The sequence below is a fragment of the Vicugna pacos genome, chromosome 4, assembly GCF_048564905.1.
Source record: "Vicugna pacos chromosome 4, VicPac4, whole genome shotgun sequence".
Lineage (NCBI taxonomy): Eukaryota > Metazoa > Chordata > Mammalia > Artiodactyla > Camelidae > Vicugna > Vicugna pacos.
In genome coordinates, this window is record NC_132990.1 from 62,822,239 (window position 1) to 62,838,322 (window position 16,084).

Below are 16,084 nucleotides of genomic sequence, written 5' to 3' on the forward strand. Positions count from 1 at the left end.
AACGGGACTGCTACAACCCAAAGGCATGAATCCTATGACTGAGGTAGGTCCATGCAGGGTGAGGGTCATCTATCCCAGGCTGGTGGGAGGATTAGCTGATCTGTCTCCACACTGAGTTTTGAAACATCCCTAATGCAATGAAGTTGGGGCAGGATGTTCTGGTAGAAGACACAGCATGTACAAAGGCACAGAGGTGTGGAAGAGCATTCAGGAGTGGTGAGCAGTTCAGGGGTGGTGGACATGGGATCCACGAGGAAGGTAGTGCTGGACTAGATCACGATGAGTACCGTGTGCTCACCTATGGAGTATGCATTTATTCAGACTTTCCGACCTTCCAGAAATGCCAATGCCCACTTTAGAGCAGGGAGTTTCATGGTATGTGATGGAAGTGCCCATGGCTGGCCCTGATGAGAATGTGCTGCTTCTGCACAGTGACCTGAGCACCACCAGCGCCCCAGCCCTGTGTGCATGCCGGTGGGCTAGGGGCCTCCTCCAGGCATGTGCCATCCTAGCTGCAGTCCACGTGTAATCTCTGCTACACTTTCTAGTCTCTCACAGCAATAATGGGAGCCAGAGAGGGCACTGATTCTCTACCCACATGTGTAACACGCTCTGGTTTCCCACAGGCTCTCCGATAAAATGATGTCCTTCCTCCCTCCTTTCCCGGAGAACTGGTGACTCTTTTCATTTTTCGGAGAAGACTGAGTCACTTGAGTCCCTGTATAGATACTTAATGCCCTCTAGCCACCAGAATTCATGAAAGAGACAGATTTATGAGGATGCGCTGGGAACTAGAATCTCAGTTTCTCTTTGTAATCTATTTTTGGCTAGGAAGCAGAGCCACATGGAAAAGATTTGATAATGTTAACAAATGACACAATAGTACGTAGCTGAGCCAGGAAGTGTTTCCAGTCTCAAGTGATGTGCTTCAGTCACACACAGACTTCTGGGGAAGTGGCTTTCTCATCTCATCTAAAATGCCATGTCATCTTCTAATGCTCAACCCAGATGCCACCTGCTCTGTAAATATTCCTCAGTATTCAGCCCAGACTATCCCTCTCTATTTCACTTGTATCTCTATTCCTTGATTACCCACTTTGCCTGGATCCTAAGTAATTGCCTCCATATGTGCCTCCTCATGAGATTATAAAATAAGGTAACATTTATTATGTGCCCGCATGTGTCAGGCACTGGAATAATTGTTTTACACATTCGGTTTCACGGAATCTTCTCAAATTGACTGTGGGTAGATGTTACTAGATCCACATGAAAAGTAAGTAATGGAAGTTCCTGGATGTTAAGCTCCTGGAAAGCTTAAAAAGGTATATCTTTATCTGGCTCTGCATGTTTCACCAGCCTGGCTGCCACAACAGGTCCTGAAAACGATAGGAACAAAATATGTTTTATTGAAATCCTTGGGATTCTTCTTTTCCCTGCCCAAGTATCGTAATGTCCATCAAGGCTTGTTTTATATTTAGAAAAAAAAGTACTAGGAAAACCCAAAGTGGTGTAATCAAGGAGTCGGAGCATTAAATATCTTGGGCTTTTGCCAGGGAAGTTAGCATAGGACATGTGTTGTTCTGTGCTTCATCCTGATAGAAAGGGTGTTCATTGACATCGTGATATATTTTAGAATCAGATTTGCGAAACTTGTCGCAAACAGCTATGTGTCATGCTAGGGGAAGGGCTTGGACATCTGAACCACCCTGCGCTGTGTTCTGCGCCCTTGCATCTTCTTTCTTGACCTTTAGCAAGACCAGCATGTCTTTCCCTTGATGAAACAACTCATGAAACACAACGCTTCCTTGAGTCAATCCCTGATTTCAGAAAATCCTCAAACATGTTTCTAACTGTATGTGTGTCTGTGTGTGTGTGCATTTGGAAGAAAGAAGCAAGAGTGAGGAAGTGATTTCTACTCAGTAGTCTGGGGTCCACTCTATTGAAAATATCACCCCCCTAAAAATGAAATGTTACAAGAGCTCTTCTTTTCCAGAGCTTGGAGTAGATTCCTTTCTCTTTTTGGAAAAACGGATGTGAAAAATCCATCATGTTCTCATCCTCAGTTATAGGGCCTGTTCATACCTTTATAACTGCAGTGGGCGTTTGTTAGCTCCTGTTTCCAATCAATTGGATGAGTTCGTTTCCCTTCTAAGGGCATGTGGTCCCACAGAGGGGATGAAGCCACCTTTACCATCCCTGGGAGAGGGAGGCTGGGGGGGGACCCTAATGAATTAATGAACATTTAATAGTGCAAACACACAGCATCTATGGTGAGAACATACAGCTTCCACTATGAGATGAAGATGACAAGGAGGGTATTTATCCATTTATTTAATGCGTGGTTACTGATCACTTGCAGTGCATTTAGCATTGTTCTAGGCAGTGAGGAAATGAAGGGGCTTGCCCTTAAGAGGCATGTAGCCCAGAGGAGGAGACAAATAAGTAAAGTAACAGTTGTAATCCAATGTGACAAGGGCCACGAGAGAGCAAGTAGAGGGTCTGGGTAGATGAGAGTTGGGGGAAAGCTTGCTAGAGAGGGTTACACCTGAACAGAATCTTGAATATGATTTAGAGTTATGGAGGAGGGGGGAGAAGAGAGGGCGTCAGAGAGAGGCAGAGGGATCTGCCCTACCAGGCGTGGAGATGAGAAACAGCACACTACATTCTAGGAGTGATGAAGGAGTGCGGGTCGGGGAGAGAGGGAGTACTGGGGTAGCGCTGGAGAGAGAGGCTAGGTTGGGGGGGTCTCATGCAGGGCCCTTGAGAGCCATGTGAAGGATTTTGAACTCTCCTGGTGTAGGTAGGTGACTGGAGGCCATTCCAGTGTGTCAACAAAGCAGGGACAAGGGTAGAGTCAGGCTTTAGAAGTACTGTCCTGGCTGCAGTGTAAGGCAGGCTAATTGGGGTCAGGGAGGCCAGTGAAGGGCTATTACAGTCATTTAAGCAAGAGGTGTTGCTTGTGTGGACCAGGGTGGGAGCTGTGGGGATAGGGGGAATTGGGAAGATTTTAGTAATACTAAAGACAAACTTGCCAGGCTTTGGTGATTGATCAGAGGTGGGGAATGAAGTAGAGAGAAGCAGCATCCTGGACTGGAGGCCCAGTGGATGCTGATGCTGGTCACTAAAATGGGATTAGAGGAAGAGTGAGGATGACCACTGTGTGGACCTGGTAGTTACAGGTCAGGAATAGAGGCAATGGTGGCAAAAGGGTGAGCTTGGCCTCAGCAAAGACACAGTGCCCACGTTCCATTTATTTCCAGACCCGGCCTGGGAGCACATATACGTAGAACCCCCACTTGAAATGGAGCCAAGGATAGGCTGAATTCCCCTCTAGAGGCACTCACTCTCCCCTGGTTTGGTGTGTTCTTTTCTCACAGTCTGTAACAGTTATCATGATAGTCACAGAGAGACAGTACAGAGGTTACGTGCGTGTACACCAGACTACTTGGGTTTGTAAACAGTCTGATTCTTATTTCTGTGTGACCTCAGGCAAGTTACTTAACCCATCTGTAACTCAGTGACCACGTTAGTAAAGTGGGGATCATAGTTCCTACTTGACAGATGTGTTGTAGAGAAAACAACTGTGTAGAACCACATGTGAGGGAATAGTTAACCTGATAAAATATCAATAAAACAAATGAACCGTTCTTACCTTATTCTTGGCTCATTTCCTCTTCTTCTCGGTGTAAAGCATGGATTTTTATTTTATTTTATGCCGGATGCAGGGTGCTTCATGGATTCGGAGCTCTGCTTTTTTAGAGAAAGGAAAAGGAGTCAAGGGATTTTTGGAGAATCTGTATCCAGTGCTGGGCTAGGCATTTTTCACGTCTTCTAATCCACGGCCACCCAGAATTATCATCCACAAATTCTGATCTGGTCATTCTCCTTCCTGTTGCTCAAAAGTTCAAGTTCAAACTCCAGATGCCTCAGCAGGGCTTTCGACCCTCTTTGTGACCTGCCCCCACCTTGCTTCTTGTGCTTCGTCTCCTGCTCCCGCCTCCTATGTGCTGATTCTACCCTCTCTTTTAGCCACGATATGCTTCCCATTCTTCAGATGTCATGATCGGATTTGCTTCCCCGTCACAGTGTGTGTTGTGCCTTCTTCTGGGACTGCCTTTAGGTCTCACTTCTTAATTAAGACCCTGCTCAGATATTACCACCTCTTGCCAAATTAATCACCTTGCCTTCCCTGATTCCTGTATTTTGATGGTTCTTCTAATATAATTCTTCCTACAGAGAATCTTAATAATTTGTTCATGAGTTAGTCTTCCACTTAGTAAACTGTGAGCTTTTCAAGGGCAGAACCTGTGTCTGCGTGGTCTTGAAGTCCCAGATCCTAACCTAGGACTTGGTACAGAGTGGGTGTTGGGGCAAGGCTTACTGAATACAAGTCAACTGATAAACCCCACTTAAAAATAGAAGCAGCAGTAGATAGACAGCATGCTTTTTCCCCCTCCCACCACCTTACCTTGCCTTCACCCCAGCTCAGCAATGTGCCCAGGAAGAAGGACGTCTGGAGTCTGAGAAGGAAAGGACAGGCTAAGAAACAATACAGATGTTTGTTGCTTTGCTTGTGTCCCCCAGATAAGCCATCGATCCCAAGACACCAACATTATATACCGTAGCTAAAGGGATTTTTTAACCTCTCAACAAAGACCCGGGATTTAAAAATCTTTCAGTTTTCTAATGTAAGTTAGGGTACCCAGTTACAAAGAGTAGAAACACTGGACTGACAAAGAGGCTCAAATCAAGTCTAATCTTAGCCCAACTTGACAGGTAACATTTATATGTAAAAAATGTGGCATCCTCACCTTCTTTACACAGATGAGTTCATCAGCAAATCAGATCCTCTTGAACACCTACCATTTGATCTGCTCTATTATAATTTTTGAAGAGATTCATTGTGGTAAAATACAGTAGCATTTACGAAGTTGCTTTTGTACCCTCTAAAATAATCTTGGAAAACTAGGTGCCTTTTAAAGTTGACAAAGGTTTTTATTGTACATATAAATAGTGGCAAATGATATAACTTTCAGCATGTTGAAAATATAGTCATTTAAAAATAAAACTGTCATATCACTGTTTTAAATAGATTTAATGCAATCTAAATTTTGTTAATGAAATGAATTTAATGAAATCTAAATTTGATACTATCATCTCATTAAAAAATATATTAATAAGGTCTTCCTCAATGGCTGAAAATTTATGTAGCTCCTTTTTTCTCCTTAAATGTGCTTTTCTATTCCATTTCCTACACAGGAGTTTATCATAATATAGTATTTTTTTTTAATAATTGGAAGTCTTTCCTTGATTACATTATTATACTCCTCTGAAACAAAACGTGTATATAAATCAATATTAAAATTTCTTCAATGTTCTGTAAGTATAAGGTTCTAGCACAAAATGATTTATTATGGATTGAATTGTCATATCAGTTGTTGAAACTACTCAATTAATCAATTCACTATACATTTATTGAAATTTTGATAAATATTTATGACATGAAACATGAAGTTTTATTGGAAATGCTTCTCTGAATGAGATGAATTTCTTTCAATTAGATCATGTTGAGAAATTATTTATTATTGCTAGCATGAAATGGTGTTATTTAAATTCTATTCCTTGTTTTCATTTTTTGGTTGTAATGACTGAGAAACCTATTCACAGGAATAAATAGATGAGAAAGGCTTTTTGTTAGAGAAGAGTTATAACCACCTACCAGGTTGTATGTGAAAATTACATTGGGATAATCACCAAAGAAGTATTTTTAATGATTTCTTAACTGATGTTTCAATTACATTCCCCTTCAGTTTTGTTGTAACCAAAACACTGGAAATCATCTGATTTGCAAAATGATTTATTACTCTATCATTAGTCATTCACTTGCTCAACAGTTACCTTACAATAGAATTTTGAATTATACCTTTGTTTGGTCCCCCAGAGATTTTTATACCCTAAAGAAACTCAGGATGAAGGAGACTTGTGGCCTCCTTTTGTAAAGAGGGAGAAAGGCATTTGTTAAAAGGAGAATCCTTATCCTCAGATTCTTGAGAAAAAGTGCAAATGGAAGTTGAGAATCTGAAAATTTCCGTAAAGCTGTCTTCCAACTGGAGCCCTTGGAGAATCCTTGGGTACCTCTAGTGGGTACAGTGCACAGCAGTTTGAAATTGCTATATGAAGTATCTTTTCTATAATTATATTCAGTCTCCCCAGAGAGGCAGCATGGTTGTACAGGTGTCACCAATGAGACAGCAATGCAAAGCAGCCAGAAGTCAAGTTCATATTGACTTATATGAGCCAGATGCCATAATTCAGAAGTGGGAAAAACTAACTTGTGTTTTAGCAATCTAGGTTGACTTCATGAATGAGCTAGGTTTCAGATTAATCCTTGAATTATGGGAACAGAAAGTCAAATATGAAATAAACTTCATCGTCTAGTCTGGAGCAGGCAATTAAGCATTATCTTTTATATTAACTTGGGTTAATTGTTGGTGACTGCTTATGTAACCCATCTATATCAAGAAGGATTCAGAGGATTTGTCGGAAAGAATGGTATGACCGATTAGTCACGCCTGTTGGGGAAAACGGGGAGAGAAGTGGCGCTGGTGCTCTGTATTTTCCGTCTTTGAGCTGTCCAAGTACACGCAGTCCATATTGTATGGAAGAGCAGGCGGAAGCCCGGTGAGAGCGGGAAGCTTGAGCGAAATCCCATAGCTAATTAGTGACAGAATGGAAAAATTACTTATTTTTTCTTCAATATTTGGCACTCACTATTGTTGCCAGAGAATAGGTTCTTGTCTCGAGCAGGCAAGAATTCAGAGCGAGCCATAGTAAGTGAAAGCAGGTTTATTTAGGGAGATGCACATTCCACAGACAGAATGCAGGCTGTCTCAGAAGGCAAGAGAGGCAGCCCCAGGTTATGCGGTGGTTGATTTTTATGGGCTGGGCTAATTTCATATGCTAATAAGTGGAAGGATTATGCCAGCTATTTTAGGGAAGGGGCAGGGATTTTCAGGAAGACCCTCACTCATTTTTTGGCCTTTTAGAGTCAGCCTGGATAGTGTCATGTAGCATTCTAATATATTACGATGAGTGTATAATGAGGCTCAAGGTCTACTGGAAATCAGATCTTCCACCATCTTGGGCCAAGTTGATCTAACCAGTTTATATCCGATCTTCAATTGCTGTATTATTCTTTTAATGGTTGTTCCGGCCCTGGCCCTCCTGTCTCACTATGAACTTGGTAGCATTTGCAACTGGAAAAAATTTTGGATGTTTTAGAGCTAAAAAGGAACAGATTCTGATTGTGCAAATATGAACTTTTTTTTTTTTCTTCATTCAGGAAGCTTTTAGTTTCCTGCACGTTTGGTCTCTTGCTATTTTTTGAAAGAAGAAATGGGTCATCCATTATGAAGAGACTGAGAAACAAACAAACAAACAAAAGACAACAGCAAACTAAGATGATGGTTTTAGTTGCCCATTCAAATGGAGCTCAGAAAAAATCATAAACCATCTAAGCAAACTACTGTCTATCTAGCTATTGAGTCTACTTCACCCTGGCCGAGGAAAACAGATCTACAGACCACAGAGTGGAGTTAATAGAGGCTTGCAAGGCCTCTTATTCTCCTGTCTATGGTATCCATTTATTCCGAGCATCCTAGGCCAACACAAGTCCCTTTGCCATGTGACATTATCACATTTTGGGACTGGAGTGGGACTAAGCAGAAGTATAACAGAAGTACACAGGATGGATACCTTGATGGAGGGGTTAACTTTATAACAAGTGGATTTTACCATACATAGAAAATTACATATTGCTTTATGCCTTTTTCTTTTGGACCTCTTTCCCCATAAATCTACATATACTTCATTTGTTTTAGCTGCAACATAATATTCAGTTGATTCCAGAATTTTGCTAGTTCAAACAGCACTGCAATAGACATCCTCCTGCATTCATCTTGGTGTACTTCTGAGAATTTATCTGAAGGATAAATTCCTAGATGAACTGCTAAAATAAAACTTTCAGTTTCCATAAATACTTCCAAATGGGTCTCTGAAGAGGTTATGCCAATTTACACTCTTAACCATGGTATATGAGGGTACTGGCTCTCCCACATCCAGCTAACACTGGGTATTTTCAAATGTGAAGAGGAGGATTTGAATAATTAATGTTTGAATTAGAAATGAGGTATCCATCTTGGCTACTCCAACCTGTGTCTCCCCAAACCCATACAGCTGGATGGTGGCTAATGCCACAGACTGTGCTCTGAAGGCTGAATACTTCTGCTTCAGTGGGAACAGGGGCTGTTTCTTCAGTCTGTGCCCTACTTGGCATCTGTCCCTGACAGACCCAGCCAATGTGGGAGCCAGCCTCTCTGACGGTAAGAAAAAGTGGATTGGAAACAAATTGATCTTTTCACAGCTGGCCGTTCCCTTCTTTCCCCTCAACTTGGATCCAGCTCAGAACAAGGTCACTGATCTTCTGCGGCAACAAAGATCGCATTATTGAGGACTGCCTCCTTTTAGGGGAAGTCTCATTCCCCAAGAGTTGCCTCTGTAGTGTCAACTATGACAAGCCCGGAGACAGCATAGCTGTGAGTCTCCAAAGGTCTCCAAAGAGACACCCAAACTGTCCATCCTGTTGACCATGTGCTCTTCTATTGGTGCCTACCACTTTATTTAAAAGATGTCAGATGACTCAGTTCAGTAGACTATAACCTCTTATTCATGCTTCCCGGAGGCCCATGATCAGAGGGTGGGAGAGTTTGGGATTAAAAAAGAGAAGAACTGTGTGAGCAAAGGGGAAAAAATCTTGTGTTTATTTCTAACACCATCAGTCTTACCACTGTTCATCCTATTACTCTGCTTTTTTTTTTTTTATGGCACTCTTTATGGCTGGGAGAAACCTGTTTTTCCATTTTTTGCCTGCCTCTTCTGCTAGAGTAAAGGCTTCACGAGGGCAGAGGCATTGTTTAGCTCAGAACTGCATCATCAGTTCCTAGGGTACCTCCGGACACACGGAGGTGCCTGATGTGTATTTGTCGCATGAATGAGTGAATGAATGAACGACGTTGATGAGCACTTCCTGTGTTGGACAGTTTCATAAATGTGATGCCATTTAATATTTAAACCTTATGAGGTATAGATATTATCTTCACTTGTGAAAAAGGATATTGGGTTTTAGAGATTAAATAACACTTCCAGAACCACACACTAGTAATTGGTAGAACTGAGATTTTCATTTAAGCATGAATGACCCCAAACCTACCTTCTAGATCACTAGGATTCTGATTTTGTTGAAGTTTTAACTGAAAATATCAAAGGTTTTGCAAGGAGCAAGGGGTACAGCCATCAAAGACATTTCCAGGTGTTCAACAGGAGCAGATCTTCCTCCATGCCCTCCCCAGTGTCGGCAGTACCCTAAGTGTTCAGTGTTCAGTAAATTCTTATTCACTTGGGGACAGCAGTAGGGCTAATTTATATGCCCTTGCACAAATTTTGGGACCTCTGAATTGAGTAACAAGGGGATTCTGAAAGACCCTTATGTTGACAGTGAGTGGAAGGGCACAAATATTTAACAAAGTCATGTTATGTACAAGGAATTGTGCTTTAAATACATGATTTCATTTAGTTTTTACAACAGCATTTTTTTCTTTATCTCTTTTCTCCTTCCTTCCTTCCTTCCTTTTTCTTCCTTTCTTTCCTTTCTTTCACTTCTTTCATCTCCCTCCCTCCCTCCCTCCCTTCCTTCCACCCTTTCTGTCTATCTTTCTTTTTTTAATTTCCAGACAAGAATTGGAAGATTTAGCTTGGGCAAGCAATGTGTACTAGTAGGACCAGCATTTGAATCTACATCTTCGTATCTATAGAGTCTCTCCTCTCTCTACCCAGCATGCCACTGAGTGTTGGGCAGGCACTGTGGTCTCAGCTGTCTGAAGTGCAGTCATAGGCCCAGAGGGTGCTGCATAAATGACTGATTGGCAGCCCCCTGACGGCCTGGTCCTTAGCCAGTGACCCCCAGGGCTACTTGGGGTTTGGCACCATGCCTGGTATGACCTTATCCTTTAACTGTTTCTTTCTTTTGTTAGCCAACCCCCTAAGGGAGCCTTGTCTCCTTGAAACCCTCTGCTGGAATAAGAGGTCTCCGTAGGGTTCCGGAAGCCCACACTCAAGGCTGTGGTTTTTTCTGAGAATTGGCTATAAGGTAATGCTCTGAGATCAGTCCTTCCAGCTCCCAACTCAAAGATCCACAAACTCCAGGCTTCCAGGGGTTTTGAGCTGCCAGTTACGATGAAATATTAGTACAGAAGAAAATAATTTTTTTCTATTTTGGGTTTCTAATCAGGACAGCATGGCTACAGAAAGATTTATATACTTGTGAGCATTTTCAAAAAGTTTCTTTTAATGTTGTTCCTTCTCCAGTCATTTCTCTTATCATTTAGGCTCAGCTTGATGCTTCTCTGGAATCCTCCTTTTTTTCCTCCTCCCGTCTGTGGAATGCCAAACACATGTCCCCAGTCTGGCTCTGTGAAACTGGAAATCTTTTGGGAACTCTTTAGAAAAAGTACCGTAAATTGTGTTATGGACACAGTGAGACCCAAATAGGCTGTACTCAGAGTACAGCCTTTGGGGATGAAATTATCCCTCTGAAATAACAGAAATCCAAAAAAAAAAAAAAAAAAAAAGAAAAAGAAAAAGAAAGAAACAAGAGGAGTTTCTCCAAACTCCTAAGAGTGTTCTGTTCTTTATTCATTGTTTGTTCATTCAAGCAATCATTTGACAAATACTTATTAAGTATTTACTCTGTGTTAGACGTTGTGCTGGGTGTGAGGAGCGTAGGGGTAAAGGAGAGAGCACCCCTTCCTCAGGAGCTCCTGGGCCCTGACCCTGGCCACCCAGGGGATGTGGCCAGCCCAGCCCTGCGCTGCGGACGCCCCACCTCTCCAGTCCATCTCTGCAGCTCATCTCGCCTGGTTCTGCTGCTCCCCTCCCCGCTCCACTCCTCCAGCTTCTCCTACCTGCGTTCTCCTTCTGTCTTTTGACCATGCATTTCTCTCCACCCTAGAACATTTTTACAGCTTTTCTCCAGCTAAGTATCTCATTCTTCAAGTCCAAACCCAGACGTCATATCCCCCAGGAGGCCTTTTCCAACTCCCCCTCTCAAGTTGGGTTTGTACCCCTTTCATGGGCTCTCAGGGCCCCCTCTGATTATAAAACTTGGTGTATCATGTTGTAACCAGCTGCTTCCTTGCCGGCCTCTCCCACTAAACTGTAAGCATCTTGAGGACAGGGGCAATGATACCTTGTTTACAGATATGGGCCTAATGTGTGGCCTTAGTGGGTGCTCCACAGTTATTTGTGGAACAAACAGATGGCCTGGAAAACAGTTAAGATGGAGTTCTTATAAGGATTAAATGAATCAGTATTTGTAAAGTACTTAAAATAATGTCTATACCTAAAAGACAGATTCCAATTCTGTATGATTAAGGGGGCTAGGATAAACCTTGTTGTAAGGAATTATAGAAGAAAAAAAAAAGGCTGCTCGAATGCAACCTGGAAACCAGGATGGAGGGAGGACTGAGGAAACATTTTAAAGAAAAGAGGAGTGTTGGAGGATAAAAAGGAGTCATTGGGATGGACAAAGAGGTAAAGTGCCTCTAAGGTAGAGGGAGCAGCTTATGTCAAAACATAAAGGTAGCAGAGAGCGTGGCTTGTTTAAGGGGCTTTAGTTTTCCCATGGGTTGGAGGACAGTGGGTGTGGATGAGTGTGAATGGGTAGGTGGCAAGACGAGATTTGTAAATGAATGACAAATGGCCCCGTGGTTCTGTGGAAAGAGTGAGGGGACTAGAATTTGAGCCCAGACTCTGCCATTAACTCCAGGTGATCTCACATGGGTCACTTCACTTTCCTCAACTTGAGTGTTCTCACCTGTACAGTGCGGGTCTTGTCTCCAAAGCCCCCTTTGCCCTTGGACATTTGGGGACTCTGGGGAGTAGGAGCTCCCTGAGTACCAGGGCCTCGCGTCTGGTGCCTGGCAAATACGGCTACTACCACCACCGTGCTTTGATGCTGTTGCTTCTACTAGTACTAGTGTAACACTATTTCTAGCACTTCACTGGCATGACACTGCTACCACCATTACTGCAGAGTAACTCCATCATTCCGGCTGCTGTCACCACTGCTGTGTGACCGCTCTTCCCACACTGCTGCCACTGCTCCCAGCAGTGATGGCTCATGCCTGCTGAGGACCTGCTCAGTGTCGTGCGCTGCTTTCCACGTGTCGACCCTCAGTGCCCCCAGGAAGCCTAGGAGCCAGGTTCTGTTGCTACGTCCGCTTTGTGATTTAGAAAACAGGCTCAAGAGGCCGGGGCTGAAATCCCGGTAAGGTGGCTTCCAAGCTCGTGCTTCTCCGGGCGCTCTGTCGAGGTCTGTGAATGACTGAACGAAAGACTGGCGGACTGAATCAACCTGAGCTCTGTTGCTGTTTCTAAAATGAGATTTTAATAAGAAAGTCACAGGGAAATTATCTACTAGAGAGAGAAATAAGAGCCATTTCCTAAGCCAGGTTGGCCGAGGGTCTTTATTTTAATCTACTCAGCTCTTACCTCTGCGTTCATCATGCATCAAGCACTGGCTCTTTGAGATGAAGGAGAAAGTGGTGTGTCGAAGATTTTCATCATTTGGCAATAGGAGAACATGAGGGTGAGGTTCCCTGAGACGTCCATGGGCCTCCGGAAGGGAGTAGTGGGCCCCTGGCTAATACTTCCACAAGCCTGGGGTGGGGGGAGCTGCTGCTACTGGTCAAGTAAGGAGTTATATGCACTCTACAGTGTGCTTAGCTCAGGTCCTTTAAGGATCTCCAGCATTTTGGAAGCGCAGTGAGCAGAAACATCATTCCTAGCATCAGGGGACTATTGATGAATGAAGGATGTATATGGGAGGACGAAGTGCCTTCACATTTTAGCCATTTCCCAATCCTCCAGAAGCATATCTAAGAGCTCCCGTTAACTGTACTTCAAGTTTACTGCATCTACTAACTTGGAGGTTCCCCCAATGGATTTGGAGTCTGTGCATTGTCTCCCTGGATCCCCTGGGCTCTGTCTTAGACTGCTGGAACATTTTGCTCCCACAGCTGTTGGAAGCAACCCATTGACGCAGCCAGAGACAGTTGCTCAGCATATTAACGGCAAGACCAAAAGGGGTGAAAATAAATGGAAGTCACGGTTAGTGAGTGCCTGACCTCATTCTGTAGGAATTCCTTCTGGAACGGGAGATGCAGAGTGTTGTGGCAGGCAGTAAGTCATCTGTAAGAGTGTTCACCATGGAATTCTAGCAAAAGAAATGGCTCGAGAAACTTCCTGGGTAACACAAATGGAGTCTGCTCAGAGGCCCCAAAGGGGAGTCCTGGAAAACTTCAGCCTTGCAAGGGAGGCTGTCTCCTCCCGAGCTGGGGTCAGCTGAAGCTGCCGCAGCACCTGAGAGATCCAGACTGCTGGTGGCGTCCATAAAAGAACTGATTCTCAAGTCAACTTGACTTGAAAGGCCAGTCGTGGGATATGTGAGGAATGCACAGCAAGATACGGTTACTGAGCTAGGAAATGCTATTTCCATTTTATAGATCCTTAGACTGATTAACACGTTTTCCTAAATTTGCCAAGTTTGTAAGTTTCAGAGTCTGGATCCAAACCCAGTTGGGTTTCACTCCAAATCCTGCATGATTGCTTAATTTGAGAGTAGGATGTGCATTCTACGTATTTTTCCTACTCCATTGCAGTATTCGCTGTCCTAGGTATGTAGAATCCAGGAATAACAGGAATTATCTGCTGTCTAAGATACACCATGTTCTAATCTTCTCACTGTACGGATGGGAATGGCCCAGAGTGGGGAAGGGCCTTGCTCAGACTCACATAAAGGCCATAACCAGAGGAGAAGTTGGCTGCCCCTCAGTTCAAAGTGCTCTGTGCTCTCTGAATGGTTACTTAATATATTTTGTTGATTGACTTTAAAATGTAATTTATGACAACACCATCTCTCCCTCTAGGCGAATCAGTGCCGGAACCAGAGAGTCCACCTTTTGTCCCACTCCTCTTTTTCTGGCTGGTGCTTATTGGTATTTAGTGTATAAAACCTTTCCCCTTCAGTCCAGTGAACACAGTGCTGTGTGAGACACTGGGGAGGCAGAGATCAATCAGCCATGCTTCTTGAGTGCCAGGAACTTACAAATATGAGGGAGAGCCAAACACGAGAACATCTTCTTCTAATATATTGTATAATCGTATGAAATACACACCTAGAAGGTGTGGAAGCAGAGATGAGGGGCGCCCACCCCACCTTGGGAATATAGAGGGCCTTCCTGGAGGCTTAATGAATTTAATTGATTTGTGATTTCACCCACTCACCAAGTATGTATTGGGCACCTCTTCTGTGCCAGGTGCTCTTCCAGATATTAGGGGATACAGCACTAAGAAAGGCAAAATAGTCCTCAGTGTAGTGGGAGAGCCAGAACATATAAATAAAGTATCCAAAGTGGCAGCAATGTGGGAGAGTATAACAAGGCAGAGGTCTAGAGAGTGATCCGGGGTTGGGGACCGATTTTAAAAGAGTGACCAGGAAAGGTCTTTTCAAGGGGATGTCTTTTGATCAGAAAAGAAATGGAGAAGAACCTTGAAAATATCTTCGATAACTGCTTTCTGGACAGAGGGAAAAACAGGACTGATGGCTTGAGTCAGGACCAGTTTGGTGTATTTGAATAATAGCAAAAGCCAGTCTGGGTGGAGTGGCGTTAGTGAGGGTTACCGTGGGAAGAGATGGGGGTAGAGGGGTAGGCAAGGACCAGGTCACGGGCTGTGTAGGTCATAGATAAGTAAATGACAGTCAAACGGAGAAGAGCTTTCCCATTTTTGACTTCCTAGGAGGCAGTATCACAATGTCAACACACAGGAAGGTAAAGCTAACAGCAGAGGAATCAGTCTGACTGCCCGTCTTGAGCCATTCCTACAGATTATGATTAATGTGTCCGGCCCGTAAAGTCAAATTCCATCAGAACATCTCTCTGGAAAATGCAGTGCTCAGGACCCCTGACCCTGGCACTCCCACCCACCTCACCATCCATCCTACTCATCATCCTATTCATCAGCTCTCTGGTTCTTTGTTATGTTGCTAACATCTCTTGCAGGAGATGGTGCAACTCCAAGTAAAGCTGTCTCCATAAATATTTAGACTGAATAGAATATGTGCCGAAGATGCAAAGAATCTGTCCAGAGGGAGAAGAGACCTTTCTCTTTGTTGTCTCTTCAGGCTTGTAATTTAATTCACGGACATGTGTTTGAATAATACATAAGTGTCGGTTTACCTAAAAGAGTTCCACGGAAACCTTAGCCTCTCACCCTTCTGATGTGCCCTGCACGACATTTTTTCCCTCATCCTGGAATATACATTCCTCTGTTTTTCATTCATCACTTTCTTTCTGTCTTCTTTCTTCCCATGCTTTTGATCGCATACCGTGTGTCAGGCTCTGTTAAACTTATCCCTGCAGATTTAATAATCACTATCTCCCTTCTCATGTCACTTGTTAATTCATTTTGTTCAGGCTTCTCCCACTGCCCCCCTTCCCTGAGTCTGTTCCCACCGAGGTCAATCCAGTCTTTGTATTACGAAACCCAGTGGCCATCTTTCTGGTTCTTATTTCACTAGAACTCATCACCGAGATGGATAATGTTAATTGGTCCTTGTTGAAACTCCCATCTCTTTCGGCATCTGTTTGCACCATTCTTCTGCTTGGACAGCTCTGACCATTTCTTCTTTGTCTCTTACATTTTTGGCTTCTTGTGGGCTGTGTCTTTGGCAGTCTTCTTTCACTGGCTCCATCCCCCTTTGCCACCACGCTCTCTCCCATGCCTGGGCTTCAGCTCTAATACCTTCCAAGCCTCTATGCTCTGCCTAAGCTCAATAGCTGGCTTCCATCTGTGAGCATGGAATGCTAAGTCTCAGCCAACCCCACACTCTCATCTGATTAATGGGTTTTAAAGTAACCCTTGAGGCACCTCCCAATTTCTGTTCCAGAGCTGGGAGCCTTCCACCTTC

At 43.6% G+C, this 16,084-nt stretch overlaps 1 long non-coding RNA gene across 1 annotated transcript in view; it reads left to right on the forward strand.

The window, feature by feature from the left end:
• The window catches only part of LOC116280259 (uncharacterized), a 144,731-nt gene continuing 128,647 nt past the window's right edge, over nucleotides 1-16,084 (forward strand). The window contains exon 1 of the long non-coding RNA XR_004189554.2: nucleotides 1-43. This is a non-coding gene — a long non-coding RNA (uncharacterized lncRNA). The remainder of the gene's footprint in view (nucleotides 44-16,084) is intronic.